Source organism: Stegostoma tigrinum, chromosome X, assembly GCF_030684315.1.
Source record: "Stegostoma tigrinum isolate sSteTig4 chromosome X, sSteTig4.hap1, whole genome shotgun sequence".
Taxonomy (NCBI): domain Eukaryota; kingdom Metazoa; phylum Chordata; class Chondrichthyes; order Orectolobiformes; family Stegostomatidae; genus Stegostoma; species Stegostoma tigrinum.
In genome coordinates this window covers 10,016,524-10,039,747 of record NC_081404.1, presented here as the reverse complement: position 1 = coordinate 10,039,747, position 23,224 = coordinate 10,016,524, and positions in this window count along the sequence as shown.

Sequence of the window (23,224 nt, the reverse complement as noted above, 5' to 3'; positions counted from 1 at the left end):
CGGTGGGGAAAGACCACGGTATGAAACCCCTCGTCCAGAATAGAAAAAAGGGCCCTATCTGGTAACTGGGCCCAGGTGGCACCTTCTCCAACTGGTCAGGGGGCCAACTGGGACTGTGCGGGGTGACGACTGCCAGGGTGTTTTCTTTGCTTTGTTTTTTTTTCTTCTTTGTTTATTTTTTTCCTTTAGTTGGTGTACGTACCCCCTGGGAAACCCAGAGCGGCTTGCATGACTGGGTATTTGTATAAATGTTTTATTTTTTGTACATTCTATAAATAAAGTATATTTTTTCAAATAAAAAAAAGTGACGAAATGTCTGAAAACTAACCTTCCAGCTCAGCGAGCAAACTCACATCCAGAAACTCAACCTGAGCTACAAATCTTCTCAAAACTCATTGGTATACCATATTGGCAGATGTGCAGGTGAACCTCTGCTTAATGTGGAAAGTCATCTTGGAGCCTGGGATAGGGGTGAGGGAGGAGGTGTGGGGGCAAGTGTAGCATTTCCTGTGGTTGCAGGGGAAGGTGCCGGGTGTGGTGGGGCTGGAGGGGAGTGTGGAGCGAACAAGGGAGTCACGGAGAGAGTGGTCTCTCCGGAAAGCAGACAAGGGTGGGGAGGGAAAAATGTCTTTGGTGGTGGGGTCGGGTTGCAGAAGGTGGAAGTGACGGAGGATGATGCATTGGACCCGGAGGTTGGTGGGGTGGTGTGTGAGGACGAGGGGGATCCTCTTTTGGCTGTTATTGAAGGGACGGGGTGTGAGGGATCAGTTGCAGGAAATGCAGGAGACACGGTCGAGGGCGTTCTGGGCCACTGTGGGGGGGATGTTGTGGTCCTTTAAAAATGAGGACATCTGAGATGTACCGGAGTGGAATGGCTCATCCTGGGAGTAGATGCGGCGGAGGCGAAGGAATTGGGAATATGGGATGGAATTTTTGCAGGAAAGTGGGTGAGAGGAGGAATATTCTAGGTAGCTGTGGGAGTCGGTGGGCTTGAAATAGATAACGGTTTCTAGGTGGCTGCCAGAGATGGAGACAGAGAGGTACAGGAAGGCGTGGGATGTGTTGGAGATGGCCCAAGTGAACTTGAGGTTGGGGTGGAAGGCGTTGGTGAAGTGGATGAACTGTTCGAGCTCCTCGTGGGAGCATGAGGCAGTGCCGATCCAGTCATCAATGTAGTGGAGGAAGAGGTGGGCTTTGGGGCCTGTGTAGGTGCGGAAGAGGGACTGTTCCACGTAACCTACAAAGAGGCAGGCATAGCGTGGGCCCATGCGGGTACCCATGGCCACCCTCTTTGTCTGTAGGAAGTGGGAGGAGTCAAAAGAGAAGTTGTTGAGGGTGAGGACGAGTTCGGCTAGGCGGATGAGGGTGTCAGTGGAGGGGGACTGGTCAGGCCTATGGGACAGGAAGAAGCGGAGGGCCTTTAGGCCATCTGCATGGGGAATGCAGGTGGATAGGGACTGGACGTCCATGGTGAAAATGAGGTGTTGGGGACTGGGGAATTGGAAGGCCAGGCTGCAGGATATGCAGGGGGTTGTAGTTCCTGACCGAATGTCCCCAGGTGTCCTTGGAGAAGGAGCATGTGGTATGCACCAATAATTCAATGCCTTTAATTACTCTAGCAAGAAGTTCACATGTATTGCAGATAGAGGTGTAATCACCATCTCACAATACTACCTCTGTCACTTTACGAGTGAGGAAAGACAGATGCTAAAGTACAACATTAAGCATTGTGTTAGCATCATAACAATAGAAGAAATTTCTCACAAACATCCATAAGGGAAATTAATTAAATATGTGCTGTCTGGTTGTTGACCCAACAGTTTCTGTTTATTTACACTACCTAAATCCTTCATGATTTAAGCACTTAACTCCTTTTTATATGTAGATCTTTCAAAAACCTGTCCGTAGTTGACTAAAGATACTGGCAAAAAACTATGTAAGCTTAAGAACGCTTGACCCTGCTTTTTTAAAATTCATTCATGGGATATGAGCATCGCTGGCGGCCCAGCATTTCTTGCCCGTCCACCTTGAGAAGGTGGGGGTGAGTTGCCTTCTTGAACCGCAGCAGTCCATGCGCTGTAGGGAGACCTATAATGTCCTTAGGGAGGGAATTCCAGGATTTTGACTCAGCAACAGTGAAGGAACAGCAATATATTTCCAAGTCAGTATGGCAAGTGGCTTGGAGAGGAACTTGGATGGGGTGGTGTTTCTGTGTATCTGCTGCCCTTTTCCTTTCAGGTTGAAGTGGTCATGGGTTTGAAAGGTGATGTCAGAGGAGCGTTGGTGAATTTTCTGTCACTATTAGTAGCTTAAGTGTTTTACAAGATTCTCTCTCTGCTCAAATGCAACATTCTCAAATTCTCACCTCTTCCTGCAACATTCTCAAATTCTCGCCTCATTGCTCTTTATTCTGTTACCTTCTTATTGACATCTATGGCTCCTCAGGATACGTTGACCTTTGTCCTCATGTGAGGCAATTCCAGTTTCTGCAGACAATTAGCAGGAACTCCTGGTTCTCATGAGCAATCTTGTCTGCTCTATCCAGCAGTCAGAACCACTTCTATACAAGCAGCCCCGAAAGCAAGGAGTCTGTTGCACGCTAATATTTCTCAGCAAATTCTCAAACACCAATGATCGGCATGTATGTAAAAGCATGTGGAATGCAGCTTGCAGTGTGAAGCTGGAGGAACACAGCAGGGCCAGGCAGCATCAGGAGAGCAGAAAAGCTGACGTTTCGGGTTAGGACCCTTCTTAATGCAGTATCATTTTATAGGCTTTTCAATCAGTACTTTTAAAGGGTGGAACAATGCTACAAGTGGAACCTTCCCAGCCCCTGAACAACGTGGTTAATGGCAAGTCAATTTGAAAAACATGGCAAGATTGGAAAAATTAGATGCGTGATTATTGACAGAAAAAGGTCCAATTTTCCACCCAAGGTTTTAATGTTGACATGGGAGCAGGTTAGGTAATAATGAGGTGCTAATGCATGCAAACATTACCGTTCAGGGAGCAGGCCATTATAGGTTCTGTACATCCTGTGCAACTAATCTGGAGGCAACTAAGTTGGTCAGGGACTGCACACAAATCAGGGGCTTCAATTAGTTGCGGCTGTCCGTCCTATTCAGTCGGGTGAGGGTGAACCACTATCAGTCCTGAGGGACAGTCCGCCCACTGAAAGTCAAAGGAATTATTGGGGCTATTGTGATGGTGGCTGATAACAGTCTCCTTCTGAAGAGGAAGGTGAGGACACTGAGCATCATATTCAGCATGATCAAGCTTCAACAAGTCTTCCAGGACTTAATTAACTGTAGCTTCTAACTGATGTGAGTTAGGCAGTTCCCTTCGACCTCCCCATTTCTGAAGAAGGATCCTGACCTGAAATGTCAACTTTCCTGCTCCTATAAATTTGTTGTTGTTGAAGAGCAAACAGCCTGTGTTTGTTCCCAGAAGCAAATGCAGCTTTTCTGCTTGTTTTATTTCATCACTCTTCCGGTTGTTCAATAGAAGTTAAATTTATAAACTGATGGCTTTGCAACATGTGATGTTACAAGATGTTATGCTATGTTGGGCCTTAGGGAAAGAGGAACACTTCTTTGGACAAGCTCCTAAGATGGTAACAAAAAACAGAAATTGCTGGAAAAACACAGTTCTGAGGAAGGGTCACTAGACCCAAAACATTAACTCTGTTTTCTCTCCACAGATGCTGACAGACTTGCTGAGCTTTTTCCAACAATTTCTGTTTTTGTTTCTGATTTCCAGCATCCAAAGTTCTTTGGAGTTCATTTTTGTCCTAACATGGTACGCCATGAGGGACAAGTGTTCTCCGTACCATTATTCTTGAAGCTGCAACAAAACTGACAGGGGAGCGGACAGAGGATGATGTAAAGAGCAATATATTTACTGTTATGAGATTCTATTTCCAATGAAGTGTCACCAATGCCTATGTGCCCTCAGAAACTTTTCTTTTTTGTTACCTTCCCACTCTATGCAGGGCTACGTGTGGCTGTCAGAGTTTGCCCTGGTGCCAGCAGCAGAAATCCTGGAAGATCTGGGCAACGGACAAGCTGACAATAGTATGACTACAGCGCATAGGACTGTGGTGCACACATAGCGAAGAGAGTAACTGGAGAATTGCGTGAGATAACTCTCTGCAGCTCAGAGAGAAACCCTCCATAAAGCCCCCCAAATTGACAAGTAGTTGATTTTTTGATAAAATTCAGCTTTCAAGTTCCAAAGGATTCAGACACTTTCACCAGCTATCTCCATATACTCTGGTCTGTTTTAAACCTTATATTGAATGAGGACGAGAAAAGTAAACAATGAAAATGAGAGTGTGGGACCAATTGGAGCTCTTTCAGAGATCCACCATGTCCACAATGGGCTGAATGACCTCCTTCTGAGCGATATGATTTCATTAAACTTTTGCAACTAAGGGAGAGGCAATGACCTAGTGGTATTATTTGCTGGAGTGTTAATCCAGAGACCCAGATAACGTTTTGGGGAACCTGGGTTTGAATCCCACCATGGCAGATGGTAGAATTCGAATTCAATTAAATGTCTGCAATTAAGAATCTAATGATAACCATGAATCCATTGTCGATTGTTGGGAAAAACCCATCTGGATCACTAATGTCCTTTAGGGAAGGAAACTCCCATCCTTACCTGGTCTGGCCTACATGAGACTCCTGACCCACCGCAATGTGGTTGACTTGTAATTGCCCTCTGAGCAATTAGGGATGGGCAATAAATGCTGCCCCAGCCAGCCACGCCCTCATCTCATGAATGAATATAGGAAAAAAAACTTGTAGATTTCCCCCATTTTAATATCATTCTCCACTTTTGTTTCTGTTAATCAGTGATGGAAAACAGTCCCATTTATCCACAGCAGTACAGGATGTTGGTGAGGCTGCGGTTAGAGTACTGTGTATAGTTTTGGTCTCTGTGTGTAAGAAAGGATATACTGACATTAGAGACTGTCCAAAACAGATTCATCAGGTTGATCCCTGGGATGAAGGGGTTGGTGTAACAAGAACTGCGAAACAGGTTAGGTCTTCGTTCATTCCAGTTAAGAAGAATGAGAGGTAATCTTATTGAAACATACAAGACTCTAACAATGTTTGATATGTGTAGATACTGAGAAGGTATTTCCACTAGTGGGGGAATCTCAAACTGGGGGACATAGTTACAGATTAAGGGGACACTCATTTAAAACTAAGATGCAGAGGAATTTCTTCTCCCTGAGTGTAGTGAATGTCTGGAATTCTCCACCCGAGAATGTTGTAGAGGCTAGATCAAGGAAAGTATTTAAAGAGGAAATAGATTTTATTAAAAAATATCAAGGTGTCGAGAGCTATCATGAGCTGGCATGAAAGTGGAATTGAGGCCTGGGGCAGATCAGCATGATTTTATACATTGGCAGACAGGCTCAAGGGGCTGAATGACCTATTCCTGCTCCTATTTCTTATGTTCTTGTGTTCTCATTGAAGACATAGGGAGAAAATCCCTAATGTTTGTAATATAAAAGAATAGTTCTAATCACAAAATCCAATTTTCTCTTTGTAGTTAGAAGTGCACATCCAGAGACAAGCACATCCAGAGACAAACACATACAATGAATTGGCTACCAACAAGCACTGGACACTGTCTGCTGAAAAATGATGCAACTAACATGGCTGAGGCCAATTCTGGATCCATGTTCACGGTTGGATTCTCAGCAGGGTCACTCGATTGGGACCATACATGGGAATTATAGATGACATTTTGCACAGGACCGTGAAAGCACTTGGTCATGTTCACTGTAGATCAGATGAGATCAGTTATCTCAGAATAGACCAAACTAGTGGAAAACATTTTTCTGATCTGTATTACTGAGGGACTCATTGCACAGCTCCGAGGACTGGTTTCATTTCCACATTAAGCTTGCTTTGGGAAGCAATTTGGAATTTAAATCAAATTTAGAAGTTGCATATAAATGGAGAAATACTTGGCAGTTGGGAAACTATAGAACAATACTGTCACATGTCTGCAGCACATGTTCCTTGTTCAGGTTTTTCCTGTCTCTGACAAGTGATTTGTGACTGAAACAGCTGTTAATCGAACAATCAATAAATGAAACAAATGTAAAGAAAGTGAAGACAGGCTTTTCAAAGAAATAAGGTCCTCAAATAAACACTCAAAGTCTGGGGAACATGTAAGATGTTAAAAATGACTGAGTCCCTGGAGAACAACTCAGTTTTCCTAATTCCCCCAACTGTTTCATTGCTTCTTCTCTGTACTTTTCTGTTATTTATTTAATTCACATCCCAGCTTTCTTCCCACTCTTGCTGCACATGGCTGAATACTAGAGTCCTCTAGGAACTATTTCTATAACCTTAGTGTGGGAAAAGCTGAAGAAATTCAAGTAGTCCAAAGCTAATCAGCCTAAATGCCACTTCCAAATCAATGCTGATGCACAATATATTATGTAATTAAGCCTATATGTGTCTTAATGAATGTCCATGAAACAGACCTAGTGTTGATGGTTTGATCCTCTGCCTCTATTAACAAAGTGATTTTGAGGGTGGTTCTGTGCTACCTGAGCATTGCAGTGACATGGGGTCAGCATACTGTACAAAATGTGACAAGTGGTACAGGGCACAATTTAGGAAACAATTTTTCAGAGTCCTTTTGTTACAATCTGTTTGAACACACAGCACATCAATTGTTTGTTTCTTTTCCTCTGAGTCAGCAAACTAGACAGAGAAAAAAATAAAATTGTAATGGACTTTAAGCAAAGAGAGAAAAAAACCTTTCCAGAAATTAGAGCTGTCAGAACAATAGGTATAAGCCACAGGGTCAGAGGAAAATGGTGTGTCTGGATTTAGCTGATGTGATTTTTTGTTTGCTTTTCTTTGTTCTGTTTGCAAAAGGGGGATAACACTGAGTTTATCAAGAGGCAGTCAAAAACACTGGGCTTTTGCTGATCTTGTTCATGCTAGAAGTCAAAGCTCTGCCAGCACAGCAGATCTGTGAGTGATAGCTACCGTTTATTGTTCATAACAGTGGCCTTGCATTTCAGATGCTGATTTTGAGAATTACTGTTCCATGACAACAGTCAGCACATGATGTAGCTATGGATGCAGCATGGACACCAGAAAAGAAACTTTACATTATAGCCACCTCCATTTCTTTTTAAGATTAACAAGTGTTCAAGAAAATTTTCTAGATCGGTATGTTTCTATTAAGTTTAACCTCCGTACTGGAAAACTTTTAGAAATGGTAATTTGGGACATTTGTGAATTAATTGAGGAAAGCCAGCACATGTCTATTAAGGGAAAATTGTGTTTAGCTAACTTGATTGAGATTTTGATGTGGCTCATACGTTTATATGTTTCATAAAGAAGGTTGATGAGGGTAATGCAGTTAATGTGGTGTACATGGACTTCCAAAAAACATTTGCAGAAGTGGCACATAACAGGCTTACCTGCAAAGTTTAAGCCCATGGAAAAGAAAGGACAGTAGTAGCATGGATATGAATTCAGCCAAATAACAGGAAACAGGAAGTGGTATTGAATGGCTCTTTGTCAGCCTGGAGGAATGTATATCGTGTGGTTTCCCAAGGATCGAGGTTTAGAATCATCGCTTTTCTTGATCTGTATTAAGAATCTAGTCTTTGATGTTAAGCGTATAATTTAAAAATGTGCGGATGATCCAAAAATTCAAAGTATAGTGATCTGTAAGAAGGATAGCAATAAACTTCAAGAGGTCATAGACAGGTTGGTGAGCAAATGCCAAATGATATTTACTGCAGAGAAGTGTGAAATGATTCAATTTGGTAGGATGAATGAGGACAGGCAGTATAAAATAAAGAGCACACTTCTAAAGAATGTGCAGGAGCGGAGGGACTGGAGATGTATGTTAGACAAATAATTGAAGGTGGTTAGGTGGGTTGAGGAAGTGATTACTATAAGTGCAATAACAAGGTGTAGAGCTAGATGAACAAAGCAGGCCAATTAGCATCAGAGGAGCAGGAAAGCTGATGTTTCAGGCCTAGACCCTTCCTCAGAAATGAAAAAATGATTTCTGAAGAAGGGTCTAGGCCCAAAATGTCAGCTTTACTGCTCTTCCGATGCTGCTTGGCCTGCTGTGTTCATCCAGCTCTACACCTTGCTATCTCAGATTCTCCAGCATCTGCTGTTCCTACTATCTCGGTTACTATAAGTGCTCAGGTTCCGGGGCTGTATAAATAGAGGCATTAGATTGGACTTCTGCAGCATCAAGCCAACTCCAGAGATCTTTAAAAATGATGGACTGGACCTAGATGCAGAAGTCTCATTTCCATTTCTGGCAGATTCCATTTTCTTCTAGCAGAGGGAGGGGTTAGGATATGAATCACTCAGGCAGGAAACCCAAACTCAGCAGAGCATTTGAAATTAGTGTGGAGTTCAAACAGACCCTATTTTAGCTGTTCCAAGAGTGTCAACTCATAGCATAGGATTGACAAATTTACAAAGGAGGCAGAAACAATCTTGAAGGCCAGATAAAGTCTGTTGAAATGCCATGATACAAAGTTATTTAAGTCCCCAGGCATTTCAAAATGAGGAAAAGTACTCTTCAGCTTTCAGTTAGAATAAAGAGAAAAGCAGATACCAGCTGCTGGGATGAATTGATGGACAGACCATCTAACCTAAACAAAACGATTAGCCATCTGTTTCCGCAGTTTCAATAGACTTCATTGTTCACATTTTCCAAGGATTGTTAGTAAAGCTGAACCCATTTTGAATGCTTGGTTAAATTTCAAAACTGCAAAAACTACTCTTCATCTCAACAGCAGATGCTGAATGCAAATATTGATGAACAGTTTTAAGAGGCTGTTAAAGGATTAACTGTCTTGCATGTGTTTAGTAATTAGAATTTTGTTTTCCTAACAGATTGACGACTTGAGGGAATTTTAAATTTTTGAATGGATTTTATGGATGCAAGTTTCTTTTATCACTATTAAGTGTGAATGAGTAAAAGCTCTCTCGCATTGTTAAAAGTTTAAGGTTTTTTTTAAATTTCCATAGGGCCAAAGGGCCTGTTTCTGTGCTGTATGACTCCTTGACAGAAATGGCTCGAGCTCTGCCCATAGTAGATTCTAGGTGAGTAGCTATAGAGATGACTAGGGGAGTATAAGGAGATCTGGAGGTGAAATGGACAGTATTACAGGGCCTGGAGGTTCCACAGGTGCATGTGGAGTCCTAGCATTGGCATGAAGGTTATGAGCAGCTATGGAGGGGACATCACGTTATGAGGGAAAATCAGTGGTCGGTGAGAGGTGCAGGCTATTAGGCCTAACTGTCTTTTAAACAACTGGGACAAAGTCTCAGGGAACAGAGGGGGGCCTTCCAACCAATCCGCTTTAGCAGTCATCCAGTTTTGTGCCTTCCTCCAATCTGCTCCCATTGTTTCTGGGCCTGACTCAATCACACCAATCTTCCCAGCCTATGTTACAGGACCCTTTATATCAAGGTGAGTCGGTTGAGTCAGGAAATTTCCTGTTTTGAGCTATCTACCTGAGTAGCAAAATCTGGCCTCTATAGTGCAAGAGCAAGGAACCTTTATAAAATGCTGGCTGAGTTTGAAATGAAAAGGAGTTGTTACTTTGACAACATAACATTCAATGGTATTTCAGGAAGCTACCAACAAAGTGAAAACAGTTTGTGGAACCCTTCAGCTCCTTTTGCTTTGCCCCCAAAGCTTTTATTCCTGCCCATCGATCCCAACCAATAACAAGCATTATGCCAAGCATCCTTCTCCTCACAGACAGTAATATCACAAAGAACTATGATCACAGCTGGCACTAAACTTAAGGAAGAACATGACAACATTGAAGAGGATGCAAAGAAAAACCTACAAGATGATTCCGGAGATGAGGGACTTCAGCAACAAGAATTGAGCCACTTAGGGCTGTTCTTCTTGGTGAAGAGAAAGTTGAAAGGAGATTTAACAAAAGTAAGCAAACTTTGGAGTGAATGGACAACTGTTTGCATTGGCTGAAGGGTCAAGAACTAGGTTGAAGATGAATGGCAAAGGAACCAAAGGTGTCATGAGGAAAACCATTTTTATGCAGCGAGTGGTTACAATCTATGGTGCTTCACCAAAGAGTGCAATGGAAGCAGAGTCAGTTCCAGATGTCAAAGCAGGAATTGATAATTATCTGAAAAGAAGAGAAAATGCAGGACTCCAGGGTAGAAGAGTGGGGACCAATATTCTCCGACACCTGCTCTGAGGGTCTGTGCACAGCAATTGATGTGCCAACACCATTCGCAGCATTGACTTCCAGTTCCACAAGCTGCTGCTGTCCGTGGAATGCAGAGGCCAATGCAAACAAAAACAAAATTAGCAGGAATGCTGGTGGGGGCTGGATATGTTGCACATGCAGACAGCCAGCACTGAGACTATAGGTCAAACAGCTTTCTTCTGCATTGCAAATCTTTAATGATTTTACAAACCATTGCTCCTGCATTTTTCAGATTCTGTGTCATAAGGCAATCACTACAGCTAATGCACAAAATGCCGAGACTCCTGTGGCCTATCCTAAACTGGTGTGGCAGTTTTAATAACAGTCCATGACAAAGGTAGGTAGTTCTACATTGAGAGTTTGTTCTTAGCATCTCCTTCTGTGCTTTAAGAACTGTAGAATCATAGATCAAACTTAGTATTGAAAGAATCAAGAACCAACATGTAAACCTGTTTCACATTTCAATTTCACTTTTTGAAATCTTTTTCAAAGTGTTTCAAACAGGAAGACTGTTTCCTCACCATTTGAAAAGATACATGAACTTGGATATATATGTACTGTGTTCCAAATTTCTCAGCACACAAACCACTAACAATAACAGACACTTGTAACACACACCAAGTATTACACAATGAATTCTGTATCTCTTATGATGTTGTAAGTAGATCCTTGATATCACAACATCTTTCCCTTGTATGAGACTGCAAAGTTCAAATTTTAGTCTGCTATCAAGAAGTGTCAGGTTACCACAAATTGATTTCTTTTTTTGACTGCAACATGAATTTATATTATCCCTGAGAAGTAAGTTTCCAGGGCTTGCTGAAGTAAAACAATGCAAAATGCTGGAAATTTGAAATTTAGACAGAAACGGTAGAAATATTCAACAGGTCAGGCAGGTACTGTGGGAAAAGAAACAGTTCACATCTCAGGTTGGTGATCATTCATCAGAGCTTGATAAACTGTGCAAGTTAAAATGTGGTAGTAATGGACAAGTAAAGCTATAAAAGAGCTGCCTGGGAAATGGCAAGAAAGTTGAGAGAACATGGCAACAATGAAAAAAAAACAAATTGCTGATATTGAGGAAAAAAAAGTCAATGTTTCCCCTTAACGGGTTTCAGTGCTAAGTTTTGAATTTTCCTAAAGGGAGGTGACCTATTAGTTCCATGTATTTGCATCTCATTATTAGCTAGACTCACCTCTTTTCTGTGCAGTTCCCAATTCTCCCCTCCTTGAGAAACTCGTTGGTGGGAGTTCCTGAAATGAAAATCAAAGAAATTAACCAGTGGTAGCAGCTTGCTTCTGTGGGTCTCTGGACAGCTCCACCCTCGCTACTCAGCTCTCCCTATGCTCCATATCCTCTTCTACGCTATGTCCGTAAAAGTGGGCATTGCCAATCCACCAGCCTCACCACATCATCATGTCTGCCTTCACATGCCACTTCAGCCCTTTGGAACTTCATTTGGAACTCAGGGATGCTTATGGCTTGTATACTTCTGACAGATTACTTTGCACACAGGGATACATGCATCGACACACAATGCATCTTACGTCTCTTTGCTTATTTTCTCAGCATTCACTCACTTTGCACTCACTGGGGGCTGCCAGCCTCTGGCTGCCATTGCTTTTGAAGCACAGAAAGAAACACAGGCAAACACTTCCGCCATCTACAATCCGACCTCCGACACTTCCGCCATCTACAATCCGACCCCACCACCCAAGACGTTTTTCCATCCCCACCCCTGTCTGCTTTCCGGAGAGACCACTCTCTCCATGACTCCCTTGTTCGCTCCACACTGCCCTCCAACCCCACCACACCCGGCACCTTCCCCTGCAACCGCAGGAACTGCTACACTTGCCCCCACACCTCCTCCCTCACCCCTATCCCAGGCCCCAAGATGACTTTCCACATTAAGCAGAGGTTCACCTGCACATCTGCCAATGTGGTATACTGCATCCATTGTACCCGGTGTGGCTTCCATTGGGGAAACCAAGCGGAGGCTTGGGGACCGCTTTGCAGAACACCTCCGCTCGGTTCGCAATAAACAACTGCACCTCCCAGTTGCAAACCATTTCCACTCCCCCTCCCATTCTTTAGATGACATGTCCATCATGGGCCTCCTGCACTGCCACAATGATGCCACCGAAGGTTGCAGGAACAGCAACTCATATTCTGCCTGGGAACCATGCAGCCATATGGTATCAATGTGGACTTCACCAGTTTCAAAATCTCCCCTTCCCCCACCGCATCCCAAAACCAGCCCAGTTCATCCCCTCCCCCCACAGCACCACACAACCAGCCCAGCTCGTCCCCTCCACCCACTGCATCCCAAAACCAGTCCAACCTGTCTCTGCCTCCCTAACCTGTTCTTCCTCTCACCCATCCCTTCCTCCCACCCCAAGCGGCACCCCCATCTACCTACTAACCTCATCCCACCTCCTTGACCTGTCCGTCTTCCCTGGACTGACCTATCCCCTCCCTACCTCCCCACCTATACTCTCTCCACCTATCTTCTTTTCTCTCCATCTTCGGTCCGCCTCCCCCTCTCTCCCTATTTATTCCAGAACCCTCACCCCATCCCCCTCTCTGATGAAGGGTCTAGGCCCGAAACGTCAGCTTTTGTGCTCCTGAGATGCTGCTTGGCCTGCTGTGTTCATCCAGCCTCACATTTTATTATCTTGGATTCTCCAGCATCTGCAGTTCCCATTATCCCCAAGAAACACAAGCAGCTTGTCATGATGGGGAGCATGAAATAAAGTGGCAGATATATCCCATACAGCACACTGTCACACCCACAACATGAGCCAGCAGCTTCCACAGCAAACTCACTGAATATGCCTCAACTAAATGGCAATATCTACATATGATAGGGGAACAAGTCCTTAGTGCTACCACAGTCAGTCAAGAAGTTCATCCGATCTCAGTCCAGAGGATGGGCCATGGTCACTCCTATGGATTTGGGTATGATCTGTCAGGGGCTTGACTGGGGCAGTCCATTTTATGGAGAAAATAGGAAGTTCGAGTCGATTACAACAGCGTGACTGAGCCCAACAAGAACAGCAGCCTCCAGCAGTTGCTGTACAGCCTCCAGAGGGAAAAGCAGATTATCCAAGGAGACAGAACAATGAACCAGACCCCTGAATCTACTGGTCTCACTGTCATCGTCATCTACATTTCTCAGGAATCAAGCAAGATGGGGACTAAGAAATAACCCAGGCCATCATCACTGAGCTGGATCATCAAATTTTGCTGGAACAGACTTTCCTCTCAGAAGAAGTGAATGATCATCCCAACCTGGTGCCCATCAAGATTACATCTGCCCTGAAGGGTTATGCCAGCAGCTTGTCCTAAGCATCAACTGGAGACATCTGGGGCAACCCCAAAATGGATCTGGGCTGTCAGTGTTGCAGTTTTTCCAGATGATACCAGGTTGTATCCTTCCTGTACAATCAGGTGAGTGAAACAACTCCGGCACTGGGACTGTCCAATATTGATATATTCCTCCAACACCCAAGCACTGCAGACTGCAGATTTTGAGACCTCAGACCTATCACCATCCTATAGCACACATCAACGGAAAAGCCTTCCACTCCAACAATGTCCAGCTTAAGTCAGACCAACCATGCAAAATTTCACCGCTGTCCACCAGTATCCTGGAGGGTGCCTTGATGTGTACATACTGGAAAACTCTCAGGTTCCTGTATCATGAAGATGAGATCTTGATGCCAAGACCACTCCAGTGGGCCATGCATTATAACCCAGGAAAGAGTGGCCACATCATTAATGTTCACAATTGGAGCAGATGAAAGTGGGGTGGGGTTGCTGGATGCAGAATAAATGGGGCATTAAGAGCAATCTTCTAATGAGGAAAATCAGGGGGACATCTAGGAGACTATGATAGAGCAATGCACCTCATGTGTAAGGTCAGATACAACCTATTGAAACTCCTTATTTGCATGAATGAGATGTTCTTTTTGGCATGCAATCCCTATCGCCAACAGTACATGGAAACCTGGTTATTTCTGTACTGCTTGAACTTTGTTGAATGATTCCTTACCCATATGATTGATTGTATGCACGGTATCTTTGGGCTGATCCCACCCTAAAGTATCTGATCTTTGTCACCGTTTGCAAGAAAAGATCAGTCAGTGAAACAGGGCAATAGGTCACATGGCACTGAGTCTATATAGCTTTTTAAGCTTCAGTGAGGGTGCGAGTGTTGTGGAATGCATTCCCTCATGAGAGGTATCAGGTTGGTAGCAATCCTGAGGCACTACCTTTTCATACTTTCATCATCACTTTACTTTCAACATTTCAAAATTTAAGTAGCCTGTTAAAATAGCCCAAAAGAATTTGAGCATCCTACAGGACAATGTTTGACCTGAGAGAGGCAGTGTGTTGTCCAGCTTCTCCCAGCAGCCCAGTGAACTATAAGGGAGAGTGGAGATGTGTACTTCTATTGCCATTAAAGAGTGGAAGTGTATAATGTGCTCCCTTGAAAAGTTGAAAGGCAGAATTAAACATTGCTTGCAGAGATGTGTGGAAATATCACTGATTCTGCATTCTCAGTCTATTTTGAGTGCAATTGTGGATGGAGCGAGCAGGCTGAGCCCTACAAATACCCTTATATATTACTTTTAGCCTCAGTGTTATCTGTGTTAAAGTGCAATCCGTTGGTTGCAGTCAAAAGTGTGGTCCAAAGATTCTTCATGTCTGCTGAAATCTGTAGTTAAGGAGTCAGTTGCTTGTGAGAGAGGAGCGATGCTTGGTCATTACAACTTGGCAAAGTCTGAAGAGGCTGCTCATACATCAAACAAGAACAACTTCACCAACTCCAACGGCTACAAAGGGATGAGAGCAGATATTTTAAGAGTGCAAGTGAACATATATGAACAAAACTGCAAGGTTATTGACAATGAAGTATTTATTACCTGTATGACCTCAGGAGGCATTTAGCTTCCTTTCCCTTAGACTCTGTCAAAGTGCAGTCCTGACCTCTGTAGCTGCGGTAGAGAGAGACCCTACTATGTAGTTAACAGTGTTGTTCTGGAAATCTTGGTTGTTCAATGTCGAGGGTGTTTGGGTTTAGAGGGCCCAGGCCTGATGAAATGCAGGCTCACCTTTCTAGGCTTAGACTTCTGCAGGATTCAGTGGCACAGGCAGTGGGAAGGTGGTGGGGCTGGACATTCGAGAATGTCCTAAGAGGAAGTTTCTGAGGGTCTTGTATTTGATTCCTCCTCCGAGGACTACCTATTGTCACCACCTTGTATCCTGAGAGGAAGGAGCACCTGGAATGGTGTTAAGGTTCCTCATCTTGCCATTAACACTAAGCACCTGTGGCTATAGCGATAGAGTACAGCTCTGTGCGTATATCCAGCAGACACTGAGTGTGCTGGACCTGGCTCTCCAGGGCAAGAGGCAGCCTATGAATGGAAGCAGACAGACACACATGTTGGAGCCATCATGGTCCGATAACTTTGGACTCTTCTATCCTATGTTCCAGGTTACCAATTGTCGTGGATAAACTGGTCTGAGCCTTTCTGTCTTGGACATTAATGATGATTTCGTCAAAATGCACAATCTTCTGCCTAAAGTGCCTGGTCTTTGGTAGTCCTCTGAGTGCTGGAAACCTGGGCCATTTCTTCCTTGCCCACCTGGGGCGATGGGTCAGCGATATGTTCATCAGATTGTGCTCCCAGATCTATTCGGAAAAGAGAAATCACCAAAGTGACAACATCTGATCTGGTGGGGGATACAGGTGAAAGCCTTGCTGATGCATCCTCAGGGGTTCTGTGGCTTCTTCCTCAGAGGCTGAGATAGATGTGAGAGCTGGTGGTGCTGGCCTCTATCCTGTAGTGATTCACTGGATCCCACTAGTGCTTGCATAAGAGAAGAGGGAAATAGATGTGAAAAATGGGCAAAGGCCTGTTCAGGATAAGAATGAGTTAGCATTGGCGTTCACAAGAGAGCAGTGCAGGACAGCCCAATGACGCTTCCTCTGTTGGTTGCTCATGAAGGTCCTGGTGCACCCCCGCCTTCTCCAGCCAACTGCAGCATTTTTCCCTCACATGGGATGAGAAACGTAACATTCATCACTGCTTTCTGCCCTCTCCATCCAGTTAAGAGACATTTCTTTTCTCTACAAGATACGTAAAGAGAGGAGGAGGATGATGGAACTGGATGGGAAGGTATTAGTGTTGATGCAGGGACAGGAGAGTTGGTGAGGTCTGTCTAGTGACTGTGTAGAAATCAAAGAGCATAGGAGGCTTTGAAATTTTGGATGATGAGTTAGATGAGAGCTGAGCGCAATGGAAAAGTTAAAGTGAGTAGTTGTGACCCTGAGAGTGTGACGTAGCAGAGAGAAAATGCTGGCACTTAGCAGGTAATTAACTTTCTTTCAGCTGGACTAGCTATTAAGTGGAGTGACACCCTTAGGCAGTGTGAGGGGAGAAAGCATTGCCCGTCTTTGGCCACCCTGTCCACCTGCATGTCCAAGTATCTGTCTGCAAAACAGAGTGCCAACTTCCCATTCTGGGCCATTTGCAGGATTACAGTCGTGCACTATTATGGGAGAATACGTAGTTCCTGAAATGCCGTGAAGCTGGAGTGTAGCATGGCACCAGGAATGTGACTGTCACAAGGTGCCAACAGTGGCCAGCACTTCCATCTGTCTGGCCACATGATTCTGGAGTTGGGTGCCATAGTGGCTGGTTGCATAATTAATGAGCTGAAGAGCAAAATGTTGTTCGAGAAAAGTTGGTATGGGCCGTGGTGGACTGCTCATTGAATCTCACTGAAAAAAATCACTGCCAAAAAAAATGGAAGAATTCAGCATATTCTCAGTTTTTCTTCGCAGATGCTGCCTGAGTAATTTCACTATTTTCTGTTTATCCTTAAGTGTAGAAACCTTAAGTGTCCACTTATTTTTGTGTGACATGATCTGGGGGAGTGGGTATTTGTTAGGACTGGTAACATTTTCCATGAGCTAACCTGACATCTTAATCCATTCTGCCCATTCCTATCCAATGGCTGATTCGCTTTTAGACTTGGTATATGATGGTAGTTTTAATTAATATCATAACAAGTAATAATTTAGCTCTTTTCATATGTTCTAACTACTGTGCATTTGGGGGATAATTTCAACTGGTACTGAGCTGTGACTCACTGAATCAGGATTCATGGAGACAAACAGCCTTTGGTGAACTGATAATCACATGACTGAAGCAGCAATTACTGGCTTGATTTGGAACGGGAGTCTAACACTGCCATGAATGTTTTATACACAAGTATTAGTCAGTGAAGGACATGACAAGGCAGCTCACCTTCCCTATGGTTAGCAATAAGCAGTCCATGTCTAATTATCGTATTCAAGTCATGCAAGGGACCTTAGTTGGCAGAATGGTAAATCTAATTGTACCTTGTGACTGGATGTTACTTCAAGTCTTTATTCGATGTTTGTATTTATTTAATGGGTTTGCCAATTTGACGTTACTAGTCATAAAGCAGTGTTTTCACCTTCCTTGTCAATTAAATTGCTCTGTCTCTAAATCTCAGCAAAAACAAAAGGTGGGCAGCAGTTTCCAGGGTAACTGCAATTTGTGAGGGCAGGAGCTTCTCCTGTGATCTGAAATGAAAGGACCTTGTTACCATGACAACGTGACATTCAATAGCACTTCAGAAAGCCACCAGAGTGAAAACAATTTGTGCAGACCTTCGGAGATAACAAGGTGTCGAGCTGGATGAACACAGCAGGGCAAGCAGCATCAGAGGAGCAGGAAGGCTAACGTTTTAGGTCTGGACCCTTCTTCAGAAATGGGCTCCATTTCTGAAGAAGGGTCTAAGCCCAAAACGTCAGCCTTCCTGCTCCTCTGATGCTGCTTGGCCTGCTGCGTTCATCCAGCTCGACACCTTGTTATCTCAGATTCTCCAGTATCTGCAGTTCCTGCTATCTCTGTGCAGACCTTCAGCTCCTTTTGCTTTGTCCCCAAAGCTTTTATTCCTGCCCTTGGGCCCTGGACAACAAAAAGCATAATGCTTTAATTCAGTGATTACCTGTGACTCCCACAAGTCGATCTAACATGTTATGACATGTGTCTACGAGCAAGGCAGGCGAAGGTAGTACTCCAGAAGCCTCAGCCCTTGAGCTTGTCTAACAATTTGGAGATTCTTGTGCCCTGTGTGGATGAGACTGAAGGCTGTAGGGAGGATGAGCAAACTGACCATAGCACCAATGGTACAGGGAGCCATTCAAGGAAGGGTGGGGGGAAAAGTGAAATGTAAGTGTAATTGGGCATAGTGTAGTTCCATGTGGTCAGAATCAAGAGTCCTGAAGGCTGCATTGCCTGTGTGGTGCCCGGGTTCTGGGTCTCTCATCTGGGCTGCAGAGGAACTTGGAGTGGGAGGGGAAAGATCCAGTTGTCATGGTTGATGTAAGTAGAAAGAGGAAAGAGGTTCTGCTGCTTAATTCCCTGGCCACGAGCAAATTGGTACAGCATCAATGAGGTTGAAGAGCTAAACGCATAGTTCAAAGATTGGTGTGGGAGAAACAGGTTTGCCTTCATTGGACTTTGGCACCAGTATTGAGGAAGGAAGGAGCTGTTCCAATGGAACAGGCTTCAACTGAATCATGCTGGGACCAAAGCCCTGTTGAGTTGCATTACCAGGGCTGTAGATAGGGCTTTAAACTAAATAGTGAGTGGATGGGTGAGAGGTGGTGGGTCCAATGTTGTGGGTATTACAGAGACGTAGCTGCAAGGTGATCAGGGCTGGGAACTGAATATCCACGGATACACGTCCTATTGAAAGGACAAGCAGATGGGCAGAAGGGGAGGAGTTGCCTTGTTTGTAAGAAATGAAATTAAATTGATTGCAAGGAGTGATATAGAAGGCATAGAATCTGTCTGTGTTGAGTTGAGGAACCACAAAGGAGAAAAAGACCCTGCCATGAGTTATGTACAGGCCTCCTAGAAGAAATCAGGATGTGTGAAGGAAATAAATCCAGGGACAGAAAAGGCATGTAAGAATGGCACTATTACAGTAATCATGGGGGACTTCAATATCGCAGGTAGACTGGGAAAATCAGGTTGGTAGCGGATCTCAAGGGAAGGAATTCTTGGAATGTCTATGAGGTTTTTTTTGGAGCAGCTTCTGATGAAGGGTCTAGGCCCGAAACGTCAGCTTTTGTGCTCCTGAGATGCTGCTTGGCCTGCTGTGTTCATCCAGCCTCACATTTTATTATCTTGGAATTCTCCAGCATCTGCAGTTCCCATTATCTCTTATGGTAGAACCCATGAGGGAACAGACAATTCTGGATTTCGTGGTGTATAATGAGGCAGACTTGCTTCGGGAGCTTAAGATAAAGGAGCCCCCTACAGGGCAGTGATCATAATATATTACGGAATCCATCCTGAAGTTTGAGGGGGAGAAACTGGAATCAGATGTAACAGTGTTACAACTGAGTAAAGGTAACTGCAGAGACATGAGAGAGGAACTGGCCAGAGTTGATTGGAAAGGGGAGCCGAACAGGGAAGATGGCAGAGAAGCAATGGTAGGAGTTCCCGAGAGTAATTTGGGAGGAAGAGCAAAAATTCATTCCAAGGATAAAGAAACATACTAAGGGGAGGATCAGGTAACCATGGTTGACAAAGGGAGTCAGGGACAGTATAAAAGCAAAAGAAAAGCATACAATGTAATGAAGCTTAATGGGAAGCCAGGGGATCAGGAAGCCTTTAAAAACCAGCAGAGGATAACGAAAATCAGCAAGAAAGGGGGAGAAACCGATATATGAGGGCAACCTAGCTAGGAAGACAAGAAGATTGCAAGTGTGTTATTTCAAATATCTAAAGAAGTAAGAGAGGGGCAGAAGTAGACATTGAGCACTGGAAAATGAGGCTGGAGAAATAGTATTGGGGAACAAAGAAATGGTGGTGGAGCTAAATAGGTACTTTGCATCAGGTTTTCATAGTGTAAAGCATTAGCTGCATACCAGAACTTCGAGAGAGTCAGGGGCAGAAATGAGTGTCGTGGTCATCACTAAGAAGGTGCTAGGGAGGCTGAAACGGTCTGAAGGTGGATAAATCACCTGAACCAGGTGGATTACACCCCAGAGCTCTGAAGAAGACAGCTGAGGAGATTGTGGAGGCATTGATAGTGATCTTTCAGGAATCACCGGAGTCAGGAAGGTTTTCAGAAAACTGGAAAATGGCTATAGCCAAACTGAATCAACCTCACTCTCACTGGGTTTGCCACATAGTGAAATTAAAAGCACTCAATTACCCTAAAATTGCCCAATTGCTCTTAACCAGACTTTATGAATAGCAGATCCTGGACATCAGGTTTATAGCTTAAGCAAAAATTAACAATTTATTATTAATACTGAAACAAGGTCATCCAGTTAATATCTGTGATTTAAACTTAATCTCCTTTGATCATAACTCTGTCTGTCTGTGAGTGGGGTTAAGTAATTTGCCAGTTCAATAACTGTTTCACTGTTTATGTAATCCTTGAATGATGCGTTATATTACAGACATGTGGGATTGTTTCTTGACATTTCGGGTTGAGACCCTTCTTCAGAAATGGGGGAGGTGGAAGGGAGCACAGAAATAAATAGAGAGGAGGGGTGGGGCTGGGGAACGTAGGTGGGATGGTGATAGGTGAGTGCAGGTAGGGATTAGTGGGGATTGGTCAGTGTGGTGGGGGTGCAGATAGGTGGGAAAGAAGATGGACGGGTTGTGTCAGGTCAAGGAGGCGGGGATGACAGGGAGAGTTGGTCATCGGATGAGGCCGGGGTGGAGAAATTTTGAAACTAGTAAAGTCCACATTGAGACCATTGGGCCGTAGGCTCCCGAGGCGGAATATGAGGTGTTGCTCCATCAGTTTCTGGGTGGCTTCATTGTGACACTGCAGGAGGCCCAGGATGGACATGTCACCCAGAGAATGGGAGTGGAGTTGAAGTGGTTCGCGACTAGGAGGTGTTGTCGTTTGTCGTGATCAGAGTGCAGGTGCTCTACAAAGCAGTCTCCGAGCCTCCGCTTGGTCTCACCGATGTAGAGGAGACCACATCGGGAACAGTGGATGCAATAGACCACACTGACAGATGTGCAGGTGAACATCTGTTTGATACAGAAGATTTGTTTGGGGCCTGGGATGGAGTGAGTGGGGAGGTGTAGGGGCAGGTGTGGACTTCCTGCGGTTGCAGGGAAAGCTGCCAGGGATGGTGGGGCTTGTGGGGAGTGTGGAGTGGACAAGGGAGTCGCAGAGAGAGTGGTCTCTACGAAAGGCAGATAAGGGTGGGGAGGGAAATATATCTTTGGTTGTGGGGTCAGATTGCAGGTGACAGAAATAGCAGGGAATGATACGTTGAATACAGAGGTTGTTGGGGTGATATGTGAGGACAAGGGGGATTCTGTCTTTGTTTTTGCTGGGGGGAGGGGATGTGAGGGCAGAGGTGTGGAAAATGTAAGAGATGTGGTCGAGAGCATTTTCAACCACTGAAGGGGGAAGTTGCAATCCTTGAAATAGGAGAACATCTGGGATGTTTGGGAGTGGAACGCCCCTTCTTGGGAGCAGACATGGCAGAGGTGGAGGAATTGGGAGTAGGGGATTGCATTCTTGCAGGAAGGTGGGTGGGAGGAGTTATAGCTGAGGTAGATGTGGGAGTCGGTGGGCTTGAAATAGATATCAGTTTCAAGGTAGCCACCAGAGATGGAGACAGAGGTCCAGAAAGGAGAGAGAGGTACCAGAGATGGTCCAGGTGAACTTAAGTTTGGGGTGAAAGGTGTTAGTAAAGTTGATAAACCGTTCAAGTTCCTCATGGGAGCATGAGGCAGCACTGATACAGTCATCAATGTAATGGAGGAAGAGGTGGGAGATAGTGCCAGTGTAGCTGCGGAAGAGGGACCATTCCACATATCCTACAAAGAGGCAGGCATGCATTTATTTATTTATATTTATTGCTGAGGTCCCTTCCCCCTCCCCCATTTCTGAAGAAAGGTCCCAACCTGAAACGACAGCTTTCCTGCTCCTTTGATGCTGTCTGGCCTGCTGTGCTCGTCCAGCTTCACACTGTGTTACCTCTGACTCCAGCATCTGCAGTCCTTACTATCTCTGGGATTGCATCTTGTTTGGATTCTGAAATTACCAATCAACTTCCAAGGAATAGTCATTTCTGATAAACTGTGATTCCTTTCTCAGAACATTCAACAATTCTTTAACTGAATCTAAAACTCAGAAACAGCTTCCAGTCTATGTAAGTACCAACCATGTAGGTAGAGGGAGGAAAGAGGTTCTGCTGAGGGAATATGAGCAGCTAGGGGCTAAATTTGAAAGCAGAACTGAAAAGATAATAATCTCTGGATTGATTTCCTGGCCACAAGCAAATTGGTACAGTGTCATGAGATTGAAGATCTAAATGCGTAGCTCAAAGATTGGTGTGGGAGAAACAGGTTTGCCTTCATTGGACATTGAAGTTTCCAAGCACACAGTCTGTAGCCCTCCAAACCTAAGTTGAAACCAGTTCAATGTATGGTTTTCACTTTCTTTTTCAACATTGGTGCTGGCTAGCCAATCACAGACAGCCTCCTCTTGATTGACCAATGCCACATCAAACCCACTGCCAGTCATTGGGCATAACAAATCCTAGTACTGAAACATCTGCCATATTTTTAGGACAGTAATTCACCTGCAGTTATCTTTTTTACATTCATTCATGGGATGAGGATAATCACTGGCAAGGCCAGCATTTATTATCCATCCATTATTTGCCCACAGGGCAGTTATGAGCCAACCACATTGCTGTGGGTCTGGGAGTCACATGTAGGCCAGACCAGGTAAGGATGGCATTTTCCTTCCCTGAAGGACATTAATGATCCAGATGGGTTTTTCCTGACAATTGACAATGGATACATGGTCATCATTAGATTCTTAATTCCAGATTTTTATTGAATTCAAATTCCATCATCCACCAT